The sequence below is a fragment of the Stenella coeruleoalba genome, assembly GCF_951394435.1.
Source record: "Stenella coeruleoalba genome assembly, chromosome: X".
Classification (NCBI taxonomy): Eukaryota; Metazoa; Chordata; class Mammalia; order Artiodactyla; family Delphinidae; genus Stenella; species Stenella coeruleoalba.
The window spans coordinates 88,769,467-88,784,910 of NC_137152.1; the positions used below are offsets into that span (position 1 = coordinate 88,769,467).

At 39.9% G+C, this 15,444-nt stretch overlaps 1 protein-coding gene across 1 annotated transcript in view; it reads right to left on the reverse strand.

The window, feature by feature from the left end:
• Window positions 1-3,138: 3,138 nt before the first annotated feature.
• GUCY2F (guanylate cyclase 2F, retinal) overlaps window positions 3,139-15,444 on the reverse strand; it is a gene marked incomplete at its 5' end in the record, with an annotated part of 97,717 nt that continues 85,411 nt past the window's right edge. Inside the window, one exon of the mRNA XM_079911000.1 lies at window positions 3,139-3,340. The remainder of the gene's footprint in view (window positions 3,341-15,444) is intronic.

A 15,444-nucleotide genomic window follows, 5' to 3' on the forward strand; every position in this document is an offset into this window, starting at 1 on the left:
GTGACCCAAAGAGGACAACAGCTTATGACACCTGTGAGGCTGTGAGGAGGTGGCAGGGAAAAGTGCTTAACGGTGAAAGACTGGAGGGTGCTCTGAATGAAGGACTAAATGTAAAGATCTTAGCCATTCCAGAAATCTCTGACGCACGCGTCTTCATCCCTTCCACAGTAAACCGGCTTGGTTAACCCCTAACCATGAACCCATCATGTATGTATGTCACTTTTCTTCGTTGCATCTGAGGCTCTTCTACTAAGAGCTTTCCATTGACTAAGTTGACTAAGGCTTTTTGTTTCTGGGAGAGGGGCCAGAGCAGAGCAAGCAGCAGTGTAAGAGGCGCCCATTTAAAAGAATCAATATTTCATCAATATTTCACCTTCACCAGGAAGACATCGTATCTCTCAGGCTGGCAGGGATGTTTGGCTTCAACCACAACCCAGAGTTTGCCGGGTAAGCTAAGAATGCTCAACCTAGGTTCTAGGCTGCTTCAGTACAGCTTCCTGAGGTATAGGTGTCCCACGTATGTCTCAGCAAGCACCTCATTAATGGACAGCCGACTAGTCATCCAACACGTGCATTGCCACCCACCAGCAGGGGTCTCAAAGAGCCATGGCATGCTACCCAGGACTTTTTCACCTTCCCTAATTATCCTGTGGTCGGTAGCGTCTGGCATTACCAGAATTCAAAATTGAATTTCCCTGGAAATTTTAATGATCTGCTTGAATTGCCTGAACACAGAGTACATAGAAAATTGTCTGGAACTAAACGTACCAAGCCACTTATGGCATTTACCTCTGGGGTGGAAATTGGGGGATTAAAGGGGACCTTTCCCATTCTAGTTTATACACATTGGTATTGGTTGAAAATTTGTCAACAAGTATGTTTGTCTCTTGTAATTTAAAATATTTAAAGTAACTTAATCTGTGAATGTCATTTTGGTGCCAATTTAAACTGGTTGAAGAAGGAGGGCAGGCTTAGGCCATGAGACACCTGCAAGGGAGAGGTGCCAAGAGTACTTAGATCCCTGAGCCAGGGATGGGTGTGGTCAGCTGGAAGCAAAGCAATGAGGGCCCCTCCCAGGCTGGGCAGGGGTTACGAGTTGCAGTTGAGGGGCGCTCATGGACTTGTTTCATCATCACCACCCTACTCCCACCACCCCCAGGAACAAAAGACCAAAGGGACGAGTGGCTGAGGCAGAGCTGGAATGCGGTGGGTTGTGGGCAGGGAAAATAAAGAAGTCTATTTCCTGTCCCCTTTCCCCTATCTCAGAACCTACCCTTAAGTTATCTTAGACTCAGAGGCCTTAGAGATCAGAAAACTCTTCAGATATGCCTTTTTCTCTTCTATTCACAAGGCAACCTCAGCTTTCACCCACTCTGTCCACTCTACCGCCTTCAAAATCTCTTGCAGCATGAAGTAGTAAGTCTCATTTGGGGTATGAGCTAATGGCTGTGCAGTCGATTCATTTGAAACTTTGGGGGAAAGCAGATTTGTTTTCGTACTTCATCAAAGTAACCATGCCAGCCTGCGATCCCTAAAGGCATGCCCAGGTGATGGATGGAAAATGAATAAGAATCTTTGTATGTACAGACTATAGCACCTTTCACATAAATTTAATTCAGAGACTTCATCAACAGCTTGTTGTTTAGCTGTATTGGATTTGGGCTTGGAGCCGGTGAATACCTGCCAGGACACCAAGGTATCTGGTGACTTCTGATGACTTGTTCAGTGTATGTCCATGGCAAGCCAGAGGAGGGCAGAACAGGATGCCAGGAAAGAAGGCAACTGCTGACTTCCTTGCGCCTGGTTGTCCTAGGCCATTTGAAAGACTGATGATTGACCAAATCCTGAAGGATTAAGGGGCCTCCAGCCTGGCACACGAGGTGGCTCAACCAAATGGGTCATTGCGCTGAGTCCCTGTTTCAAATGTGCAGCTCATTCCCAGGACCAGCGCAAGTTTTGGCAAAGAGAATCGGTTTGGATTCTGGCTTCAGTTAAGACCGGCCTTTTGGCCTTTAGGCACATTCTGCCAAGGAGTAAGGCTGGCCAGGCCCACTGACTAGTAGCTTATTTGCTTCTTGTCCCCTGGAACTTACCTTAGTTTAGGAATATAAGGCGACAACATGACAATCGCCAGAGGTTAAACAAGTGAAAATGGCTTCTTGCAGAAGACGTGACCTCAACGGTCGGAAGGGAAACATACACAAGTCTAGTACCCTCTGCTTTTCCAAGGACTTCCATCTATATCATTTCTTTTGAATCTCACAACATCCCCATGCACTAGGTAAGGAGAATCAAATAGTCCCACTCCACCAGAGAGGAAACATGATTTGTCCCAGACCACAAGTTAATGACAGAGCTTGGACTATATCTGAGGGCTTCTGACTCCCAGAGTTATGTTCATTGGACTACGCCGTATTATTTTATGTCATATTTTTCTTTTTTCCCCAAATGTTTATTGAACACCTTCTAGGCACTATTGAAAGAACTGGGATAGGGCAGTGAACAAAACAGTCTTTGTTCTCATGGAGCTTACCTTCTAGTGGTGGGAGAGAATAAACAACTAAAAATAAAAGTATAATTTGTCAAGTGGTGTTGGATGCTATAAAAAAATATGAAGAAGAAAAGTATGATGGGTGCTATTTTTGATGAGGTAATCATAGAAAGCATTCTCCATTAAGGTCACATTTGAGTAGAGACCTGAAAAAAAGGAGAGAGCGAAGTATGTGGAGGTAAAGTCTTCCAGGCATGTGCAAAGAACGAGGCAAGAGTATACACGGTGTGTTTAAGAAACAGCCCTGTGTGTTTCATATCTTATAGTGACATTCACATGCATCCTATTGTGTTTGAAAGCAGACAATTCCACCTTATTCTATTGCTCATGCTCTCTCAGAACGTGGGTGAGTTTAGGGGTGATGTGACACAGGGGTCTTGACCGAGTTGCTCAGTCAAAGCAGAGCTGAGCTCTCTAAACACAGAGTAGGGCTCTAACTCTAGGATCTCAGTGGCATCATCAATCAAGGACTGAAACTGACTGGACTAACATGTATATCAATTAAATTCAGGTTTAATATTAAGATTATGTACTTTGAAGTTCGGTGTTAGTTTGGGTTCAGTCACTTCAGAAAATATACAGCATTGGTTCCAGTTTGAATAAATTCACTGTTTGTTAAGAAAAGAAAAACAATAACAACAAACTTTGGTTCAGGTCACAGTTCAGTGAGAATATTTGGCTTCAGTTGGTGAAGTACGGCTTAGCAAATGAGTGTGGCTAGTCCTGGCATTTGGTTCCTGGTCTGGTTTCATCCAAATTCCAGTATTCAGTATCCATCAGAGGCCCCTTCTGTAAGAAAAGGTAGACCGTCTTGAAGCATTGATGGTTTTAGTGATATAAAACTTTAAAAGATGTTTGATTCAGTAGATTGTTTTTCTTCTGACTAATGCTTTAAAACAAAACCTCTCTAACAGGCTGAAATTTCAGTTAAGAGCAATGTGATTTAATGGTTTGTGTTTGCTTATTTTGTTTCACATTCTGAAGGAACTCATTTCTACCTACCCAGCCAGGCAAAACACAGGGAGCACACACTCTACCTCTGGTTGCTGAATATGCTCGCCCCCCACCCTTATGTGTTCTCCGGTAGCTGCTTCATCCATCAAGTATCTGTCGAACCACGCCTCAAAGCTAGGAGACTGTTCCCTCAAGTGGGAAATAAATTCCTAGAATTCAGAATTCCAAATAGTCCACTGCCTTACAAAGTCTGCAGTGAAAATGTTATTTTGGTCTCCTTGGATAAGTTTGCCTCATTTGAGTATAGGAGAATGTGAATCTGGTTTTGATTCCACTTGCCACTTAACCACCTTTGTGGCCTTGGGCATTTGTTTACCCCTTCTGAGCCTGTTTCTTCATTTGAAAATTGGAGTTAATAGTAGCACCTGCCTCCCAGAACTGTTGTGAGGATCAGGAGAGATCACGTATGTACAGTTTCTGCCACATAGTAGGTACACAGTGATAGTGCTTTTGATTATGATGAGATTTTCTGCTAAAAGGAATAGATTAGCAATTTCCTGATCTGAAAGTGACAGGTTATCTGGCTCTTCAGAAAGCTAATGATGCCTGGAGTTAATAGCCACAGTTGATGTTTACTCCAAGGATGATGAGCTAAAGTGGAAATATGCTTTGGAAATTCCACAGTTACCTGATTGCTCATAAACTCACAATCCAGATCACTTCAGCACCCCTACCACAAACAAAACTCCACTCTGGAAACCATTTATCTGGTCTGGCTGCTTCTGCAGACCTGATGAACGGAGTATTTTCCCAGATCTCTTTGCCATATGTGTCATCCTTGCATTGATTCCTTGGCTCAGAGATGGGATTGGAAAAGAAGCAGAAAAGAAACTCCAACTATTGCCCATTTGCCAGTACCTCTTTGACACTATGATAAAAGAAAAACATGACTGGAGAAACTTCCAAGCACATTCTCAGGGTCACCAGGCTGTATGAATATCCAGCTGATCTCACAGGATGCAGATTAACCAATGAGTCACTTTAACGAGTAACGCCTTGGACGGAATCTAGACAACTGCCTATTCCAAATTGTTCTATTGCAGTCAGGTAAGCGAATGGTATATTAGACCTCTGGGTAATAGTCTGTTTACTGGTTAATATTCAATATATTAAATCAGGCTTCTGGAAGTTAAGTTTATATTTATAAGGGACAAGAAGGACAGGTCAGAACTGCAGTTCCATTGAAGTTACTGTTGCCATTGCCTACAACTGACTTTGAATACATTCAATTCTCTCTTTCCCAGGATAGATAATACCACACTGGTGAGTGTCATAATTAAGTGAATTAGAACTCACTGGCACAAATACAAGGTGGAATTTTAAAATCAGGTAACCTAATATCATGAAGGCGTTATTTTAACAAGTTAGTCTGAAAAACTGTTATGTGGGAGATCTGGCAGCTCTTAGCAGATTCTTGTTCTAGTTGTAACCTTTCACAGTCAGAAGATTTGGGTTAGTGGATTTGGAAACTAATTGGTTGATATGTGATCCTAAACTGATCCATAGATTGGCAAATTCAAGCCTCTCTCCCATGGGGGAGGAGAACGCTGAATAAATACATTATTCACATAAGTATGATTTACTTCCTTGTAAGGTCTAAAGACTAAGTCCATTTAGAAAGTATAAGTCAGGAAATTCTTAAGAGTGTAGACTAAATAATCAAAAGTTGAGGCCTTTCCTTTCTACTGATGTGATATAACTAACCAACTGAGCTCGTCCAAAAAATAGTTTGTGTAGCTTTTTCAATCGGCGCCAAAGACGAAGGGAGAAAATGCAAGATCATGGAGCAGGCTAGAAATGATAGTGCCGTATGAAGACCTAATTAATCACTAATGATTCGTCTGCTTCATAATGGAAAGGGGTCAGAATATATTGAAGTGAAGTGCAGAAGTTACTGAGGACACTTGGTGCTTTTTCAATAGTGGATATTTTGCCGACAGCTAGTGTTTGAATTTAACAGTAACTATGCACCTGAAACAAAGAGAAAGGAAGCACTAGTCCCAGCTCTGCCACTAACCAGCTGTGCAAACTAAGAGAGGGTACTTTCTTCTCTGGAAATAGTTTACCAGTCTGTGAAATAAGAAGTTGAACTAAATGATCTTTGAGGTCCCTTCCACCTTTGAAGTTATATGAATCTATTTATTGGCACCATAAAAAAAAAACAAGGTATGAAAACTGAATATTGGGGGGTCTGTAGGCGAGATATTTGGGTAGATGATTAAGGATAGATATCATTTTCATCACCGTTAAGCTTGACCTGCTTTTTCATTAATACATGCCAGAGCCTTTGCTAAGTGCTTTAGACATTGTGCCAATACTGGTATGAAACCAGAATGCATATCCCATCTGGTATCAGCATCCCATGACTTACATGAAATAGCAAGGTTAGAGTGACTACTAAAGTGATTTACATTGTTAATCTGGGAAGAATCTTGAAGAAATCTATACATAGTGTATACTTCCTTACCTTTCTAAAATGTACAGAAGCTGGCATTTCTTTAACTCTATAGCCAGTGTTTTAGAGCCATAAATGAGAGGATGAAGATGTTTTCTCCACATCTTTAAGGTGCTTTCAACTCAATTTTCTTTCTCTTAGCCAGAATCTTTACCAATAGGGAAGAATGACTGGTGCAATCAGTTACCAAAATATTTACATTTGGCTTTAGAATTTGGGGTTGGATTTTTGTTTGAAGAGGTGTTCCTAATGCTTGGGGATTTCATACCACAAGTGAAATATTGAAGCTGCACTACAAAGGGAAGACACAGGAAACACTGGGAAGTTTAGCCAACTCCTCCTTGCTCCTTCTACATGCTGAAGATGACATCTCTTAGAATGATGTATACAACCGGTCCAAGAGGAACCCCAGCCTTTCCACCAGGCTTACTACCTTTTCTCACCTCATCCACAAGAAGGTTTTGTGATAACCAACTATTGTTTCCAAAGGTCTTTGTTTCCAACTCTTGTGGGAAAATCTATTCTATAAGTTGGAGCGAAAAACAAGAGAAATTGGGTTAATAACAAAAGAGAGTTAAAGTGAGTTATTCTGATGATCCATCTCTCCATAATGAAGAACAGACTAAATTTCCATGTCATGGTGTGATGGAGTGAAAAATTATGCATGTGTAGATGTTAACAATCTTCTGCCTCTCCCAGTGCATCAAGGAGAAGTTGAGTTGTATTTTCTCGGATTCTCGCCATTCCAACTTCTCCCTCCTATGTTTAGCAAAATTGATATTTGGCCTTTTGCTATACACAATCAAGAAGAGAAAGCAAGAATACATGAGAGGCAGGGGGAAAGGATTTAGGCTGCATTCTAAACCAATATACATAATAAAGTGCTTGGACAGAGGAAAATATTGAGAAAAGAGAATTGCTCTGCCTGGAGGTCCAGGGAAAGTTGGGAGTGGGGTGGATAAATTGAAGAGAAAGACACTGGAGACCTGTGGAATATGATGCAAAAATCAAACAAACAAAAAAACCAAAAAAACCCACACGAGATAAAGGGGAATTTAACGAGCTGCTCTGAATCTCCTTCATGGTTTTTGATTAGCACAAGAATTTGAATTGTTTTGAAATTACTTTTGGTTGCTAGACTGTCTTTGAATAAGACCTACTCTGATACTGGACAACGAGGGTCCTTACTCTATCAAAGCTTCATTAATTTCACAAAATCATCTTTCTGTGAGGTTGAATGTCTTGCCCCTGTCAATATGCAATGACACTTCATAGCAGATCTCACAAATTGGCTTTTCCCAGTAGCTAACTACCAAAGCCCTGCCAGAGGCCTAGGCCCTAGTGAGATGCAGTCTGGTGGCAATAGCACTATCCCTCATCCCTGACATTTGGTTAGATATTGTAACTTTCCCCAGTGCTTTGACATCAATTTTCTCTTCTTCCATCCTCACGGCATCCCTACTGGGTTGGTAGGACCAGGATGCATATCTCTATTGTCCTTTGCCAGCAAGTAACTGGCAAAGACCACAAATCTTTAGGTTCCTAATCTCAATCCTCCTTGAGAGACCCCTCAGAGAATTCAACAATGAATTGTCTGTGATCGAAAGGATCACTTGATACAGGAGACACTTGAGAATAGATAAGGATCGTGTCAACTGTCCATTCTTCTAGGTTCTCTGTTCTGGGTCTCCATATTGAGGCAGATCAACAGAAAGCAACTTACCTTAACCATAATACCTTAGTGTTCTGACAGAAAACGGCTTAAGATTTGACAGTTTACACACATCCCCTTTTCTCGAAGGGGAAGAAAAGACATTTCCATTTGAAGATTATATCTGTATCTTTTGTAAAACCACATTGTCCATTATAATAAACACTACCTATTGTACAAGGAATTACATAATAAATTCCTCTTAGAATTCAGTGGCAGGAAAAAAAATCTGGGCAGATGAACTCACAGGCATTTTTTTTTTCTCAACAGAGAACCATATGACTCAATTTTGTTGTTTTCTTCCATTTTTACCTTAACTGCCAAGAAACTCAGAGTAAAACTTAGTGGTCAAAGACAGTGATTTATCATTGGGCTGTCTGAACTTTCTAGTTCTACTTTCTGTAATGTTTTCTTCTGTTTTTAATTTGAGTTGATCTGTTTTTATATGTTCTTAAAATTTGAAAACCACCTTAGTCTCTTTTAAGTAGGCATGTTAGGGAATCATAGACCAAGAGACTCTCAAAGTAGGAAGAGATCTTCAAAGATCATTTATTGCAACCCCCCTACAATCCTAGAAATATCATCTACTCTATCCCCACCACATGGCCATTCAGCCTCTATCTGAATACCCCTAATAACAGAGAACTCACTGTCTTTGAGACCCAAACATTCATTTTTGGACTGCTCTGATTTCTAGGAAATTCTTCCTTATATTGACCTTATGTTTCTAGCTTCCATCATTTGATTCAGATTCTGTCTCCTGAGACCACCTAAAACAAAGTGAAATCCTGCTCTTCATTGTAGCCTTTCACATATATCAGACAGCTATCATGCCCCCCACTTAGTTCTTTAGTCTCCACTTTTCTTGGCTAGGTATTATAATTCCTAAAATTGGTTCCTCTCAATGCCTTAAGAGAAAACCATAGTAAACAATAATTGGATTCTTTTCAATGCATGAATGGAGACCATTTTTGCTATCCAAAGACAGTGACACCATCACCTTGATACCAAAACCAGACAAGGATGTCACAAAGAAAGAAAACTACAGGCCAATATCACTGATGAACATAGATGCAAAAATCCTCAACAAAATACTAGCAAACAGAATCCAACAGCACATTAAGAGGATCATACACCATGATCAAGTGGGGTTTATTCCAGGAATGCAAAGATTTTTCAATATACACAAATCAATCAATGTGATACACCATATTAACAAATTGACAGAGAAAAAACATATGATCATCTCAATAGATGCAGAGAAAGCTTTTGACAAAATTCAACACCCATTTATGATAAAAACCCTGCAGAAAGTAGGCATAGAGGGAACTTTCCTCAACATAATAAAGGTCACATATGACAAACTCACAGCCAACATCGTCCTCAATGGTGAAAAACTGAAAGCATTTCCACTAAGATCAGGAACAAGACAAGGTTGCCCACTCTCACCACTCTTATTCAACATAGTTTTGGAAGTTTTAGCCACAGCAATCAGAGAAGAAAAGGAAATAAAAGGAGTCCAAATTGGAAAAGAAGAAATAAAGCTGTCACTGTTTGCAGATGACATGATACTATACATAGAGAATCCTAAAGATGCTACCAGAAAACTACTAGAGCTAATCAATGAACTTGGTAAAGTAGGATACAAAATTAATGCACAGAAATCTCTGGCATTCCTATACACTAATGATGAAAAATCTGAAAGGGAAATCAAGAAAACACTCCCATTTACCATTGCAACAAAAAGAATAAAATATCTAGGAATAAACCTACCTAAGGAGACAAAAGACCTGTATGCAGAAAATTATAAGACACTAATGAAAGAAATTAAAGATGATACAAATAGATGGAGAAATATACCATTTTCTTGGATTGGAAGAATCAACATTGTGAAAATGACTCTACTACCCAAAGCAATCTACAGACTCAATGCAATCCCTATCAAACTACCACTGGCATTTTTCACAGAACTAAAACAAAAAATTTCACAATTTGTATGGAAACACAAAAGACCCCAAATAGCCAAAGCAATCTTGAGAACGAAAAACAGAGCTGAAGGAATCAGGCTCCCTGACTTCAGACTATACTACAAAGCTACAGTAATCAAGACACTATGGTACTGGCACAAAAAAAGAAAGATAGATCAATGGAACAGGATAGAAAGCCCAGAGATAAACCCATACACATATGGTCACCTTATCTTTGATAAAGGAGGCAGGAATGTACAGAGGAGAAAGGACATACTCTTCAATAAGTGGTGCTGGGAAAACTGGACAGGTACATGTAAAAGTATGAGATTAGAACACTCCCTAACACCATACACAAAAATAAGCTCAAAATGGTTTAAAGACCTAAATGTAAGGCCAGAAACTATCAAACTCTTAGAGGAAAACATAGGCAGAACACTCTATGACATAAATCACAGCAAGATCCTTTTTGACCCACCTCCTAGACAAATGGAAATAAAAACAAAAATAAACAAATGGGACCTAATGAAACTTCAAAGCAAAGGAAACCATAAGAAGACCAAAAGACAACCCTCAGAATGGGAGAAAATATTTGCAAATGAAGCAACTGACAAAGGATTCATCTCAAAAATTTATAAGCAGCTCATGCAGCTCAATAACAACAAAAAAAACCCCAACCCAATCCAAAAATGGGCAGAAGACCTAAAGAGACATTTCTCAAAGAAGAGATACAGACTGCCAACAAATACATGAAAGAATGCTCAACATCAGTAATCATTAGAGAAATGCAAATCAAAACTACAATGAGATATCATCTCACTCCAGTCAGAACGGCCATCATCAAAAATTCTATAAACAATAAATGCTGGAGAGGGTGTGAAGAAAAGGGAACACTCTTGCACTGCTGGTGGGAATGTAAATTGGTACAGCCACTATGGAGAACAGTATGGAGGTTCCTTAAAAAACTACAAATAGAACTACCATATGACCTAGCAATCCCACTACTGGGCATATACCCTGAGAAAACCATAATTCAAAAAGAGTCATGTACCAAAATGTTCATTGCGGCTCTATTTACAATAGTCCGGAGATGGAAACAACCTAAGTGTCCATCATCGGATGAATGGATAAAGAAGATGTGGCACATATATACAATGGAATATTACTCAGCCATAAAAAGAAACGAAATTGAGCTATTTGTAATGAGGTGGATAGACCTAGAGTCTGTCATACAGAGTGAAGTAAGTCAGAAAGAGAAAGACAAATACCGTATGCTAACACATATATATGGAATTTAAGGAAAAAAACTGTCATGAAGAACCTAAGGGTAAGACAGGAATAAAGACGCAGACCTACTAGAGAATGGACTTGAGGATATGGGGAGGGGGAAGGGTAAGCTGTGACAAAGCGAGAGAGAGGCATGGACATATATACACTACCAAACGTAAAATGGATAGCTAGTGGGAAGCAGCCGCATAGCACAGGGAGATCAGCTCGGTGCTTTGTGGACCACCTAGAGGGGTGGGATAGGGAGGGTGGGAGGGAGGGAGACGCAAGAGGGAAGAGATATGGGAACGTATGTATATGTATAACTGATTCACTTTGTTATAAAGCAAAAACTAACACACCATTGTAAAGCAATTATACTCCAATAAAGATGTTAAAAAAAAAAAAGACAGTGGCTCTCAAAGTAAAAAAAGGTTAAGCAACAATGGCATAATAGAAATGTGACTTAATTTACCTCTTGGAAATTTTATGAGGGGGATATAAAAACACTACTGCTTTTCAAATGAAAAGCAAGATATTTAACCTCAACTTAATAAACAAAAAATACAAAATACATTTTTATAATGGTTAACTAAATTATATATATATATATTTATATAGAGATACAGATAGAGAAGGGTGGTGAGAGATAGATAGATGGATGGAAACCCCGGAAAAACATTAAATAAAAAAGGAAAAGAGATGAAAATGCACAGAGGAAAGATATACAGAGAGGCATAGAAACATTCATTTATTCATTCACCAAATATTTATTGAGTGCCTTTTATATATGTCAGGCACTATGCAGAGTACAAAGATGAATTGAACATGGTTCCTGCCATCAAGAAGCTTGTAACATTTTTTTTCTCTCTAGAATGAAGTATAGTAGAGACAACAAGACAAATATACAAATAGCTAGAAAACAAGTTAATATTATATAACTTTTAAAGAAGTATAGGTACAATTATTACAGGACTTCAGAAATAGGAACATATCACTAGTGGGAAAAAGGAAGGCTTTTTGGAGAAAGTGATATTTGACTAGACTTTGAAGGATTGCCCTCCTATGGTAGTATTCAGAGGGAATTTCAGGTAGAGGGAAAAGCATGAATAAAGGCATGGAATCAGAAAAGGTCAGGGGAAAGAGCAAGCACTAGGTTTGGGCTAGAGCATAAACTGTAGAAAGAGGATAGAGAAGATGATAAGATCTGAGCTTTAATCCCAGAAAGGTACACAGAAATATAGATAGAGATATACACAGAGAGGAAAAAAATATACTTCTCTGGAGTAACATAACCATCTTTTGACACCCTTTTGGAACACTGTCACTACAAACCATTAAAGTAGTGTTGCACTTCATAGGCATAAATAAGGATATTTCATGTTAATATTTGTCCTTTGGGGACAAGAGACCAAGTCAACCCAAGTCTGACCTATGAGACAGGTTCTGCAGACTCACAACCATCCAAGTGAATTTAATCTGACCCTAGATTGCTCCTGGACCGAGGGATACCCAAAAGAACAAGCAGGTCTTGCTTCTTAGTCACATCAAATATGTCCCAATTAAGTTAATATACTGCCACTTATAAAGAACCTACCTCCATCAGCTAGTCCCCTAGAGGGTTCTAAGCATTTGCTTGGAGCAATTGCTTTTCCTTTGATCTCTCGTTCCAGAAAAGCATGGTCATGAGAAATTCACCTGGGACTACTTCCCATGCTGGGCTCAATCATCCTGAGGTAGCTGGAGCCAGTGAGTGCAGGGGCAAAGTCCCTTCCTGGCCAGACTATTCCCACTGGGTACAGAACTGTACCCACAACTCAGATTTCATGGCTCTGGAGGAGAAAGGTGTTGTCAACAATAGTAATCAGAATTGGTTCTTATCTCGTTTTGAAGTTTGCAGGCTTGGTTCTCCTCTGACTTCCCTCCTCATATACTGGAGCTCTTATTTGGATGATGGGCACAGTGAAAATGTTCCTAAGATGTCCTCTGAAGTCAGGCCTCTTCTCAGGTATTTCTGAGACTTTAATTCTATAAATAGGACTAAGACCATGTGCTTTCAACTGACAAATGAATCCATAAGGCTGGGCAGAATTGGAGGTTTGTTTCTCATCCACTCGGGCCAAATCAACTTAGGAACATGTATGGCTCTGGATGAGATCCTGTCTGCATGATAAAGGTGATACAGTGACCAAGGAATCTGCAATTTTTTCTCTCTCTCTCTCTGGACTGTGATGTCAATACAGTCACCTAGCTCAAAACACCCCAAACCAAAGTATTCCTGCCAAGCTTACGCCCATACGTACACTTAGGGGTCTTTCCCCAGGATCTCTAAGGAGTGTTCCTAAGGGTCAAGGGTTGTCCTTGATAACTCAGATCTCTTTTTGACTTGGTAAGAGCAGTTCTTCTTTTACTAACTAGATGGTGACTTTAGGAAGATAGCTTCTGCTCTCTGGACCCTAATATACTTTTCCACATTTCAACACGGTTGATGGTCTCCAGGGCCCTGCCAGGTCTATAACTCTATGTGCGCACGTTCGTTTGCTTGGAATTAGGTCACCTTTGAAAAATCTTTAGTGGCATCTGGAGCCACTCTAATTTGCAGTGAGCCAAAGTTAGAATACAGATTAATAGTCACCTCTGCTCTCAGTGCCTCTTTGAAAGAGATCCACTATTGCTTGTCCTGCAGCAAATCCAAACTGGAAAGGAGGTAAGATAGCACAGTTTTTACAAACCACTCCAGAGAAACCCAAACAACATACAAATAACAGATGTATTGTAGGTTTTTAAAAGGTACCTTGTGGCTATGTCTGTGGTCTACCTATCAGTCATCTTGAGCTGAGAAGACGGCATGGACCAGAGAAGGGGTAAGAGAGAATCGTATTGCACAGATTCCATTATTTTAATGGGCTAGGAGTAACCAGCCAGGTGGGAAATGTGCTTGATTAAGTCGACTAGCTTTGGCTGAAGAGGAGGCTAAAATAAAAGGGCCAATCCATTGTGGCCTTTTGTCTAATTAATGCTTACTTGATTCAACTGAGTTTTCAAGTTACATCCAATTGTCTGATGTCACATAGATGTGACCACCCAGTGTACGAAGTATTACCATTTGGCTGTTTGCCACCTCCCACTCCTTGCAAGTTGATTCCACCTGGCTTAAGGACAAGAATGTGATGAGATGAGTAGCTTGGTAATAAAGTTGTTTATACTAAGTCTAAGACGAGGTAGGCAGAATGGGAGTCCTTGGAGCAACACTTTTTGGTAGAGTAGTTTTGTGTAGTAAACCAAGTTACAGACGAGGTAGATAGCCATCTGCTATCTCGTCCTGCTTAGCTACATGGAGTGAAATAAGGAATAAGTGGATCACTGAAAGCTGCCCACAATCTAAACAGATTCAGCCTCCGCCACCAGACACATGAGTAACACTGCCAGCAATAAAATAAAATAAAAGTCAAGTGGACTAATTTGAGAATCAGGCTGACTTCAGGTATTCTTTGGCTGGCTGGATGTTATAATAACATGCAATGATCTATGAAGTGAGCCCAAACAGGAAGGATAAAATAGAATAAATGATCTAAAGGGATTTCGAGCAATTTTAATTTCCTTTGTGCCTTTCTGTGTTTTCTAAATTTTCTACAATGAACATGTATTGCTGTTGAGATCAGTAAGAAAAAAAATCTAAAGAGATTTAAATAATCCCCCATGGGATGACCATTCTGTTACGTTACGTTTGTAGAGTACAGTCCAACCTCAAGTAAGCAGAACCCAACTTGAAGTTCATCAGCATTTGGCTTTCTTTTTCCAATAATCCACTTTGAGTAGAGGCGAATCACAAGAAAACAAGCAGATATGAGGGATGTGGTGAAACTGATTTAAATAGCTATTTGAAAACCTTGTTTAAGTTGTTTCCTAAATATTTTGTTTTGCGCAAAGAATATAGTTTACTTAGGAAAACATCATTTTGAAAAAATCATTTTGGTCCCTCTTAACCACCAACTCAAGCTCCTGTGTTATTAGTGACAGATGAATAGAGAAATATAAGAATCAGGCTGTACTCCACTAAATAAATCAAATGGTACATGAAAGTAGAGAGTGTTTTTCTTCTCCATAAATAATTAAAACACTAAGGCAAATTGAAGAAAGCTTAGTTTTGGTCAAGGCAGAAGGCCTTAATGGAAAAGAATCCAAGAAAGGATGGATGGTTTTAGATAGAGGTTCATGATAGAATCAAGCAAAGGAAGATGTGATCATGACCAAGACAGAACTAGCAGGCTGGACAAGGTAGGCTTGGTTGGCATGCTGGACTAGAGAAATACCAAAGGGGGAACTAGAGGGTAGGATTCGATACAGAGCTAGCGATCACACTCAGTGGATCTTATGGCCACTAAAAGACTTTGGCTAGTCAGTGCTCACTTTACAGGGCCAGCCCAGGGGCTAGACAGTCCCCGGGGCTAAAGCACTACACGATGTCCGGGAGAATCCT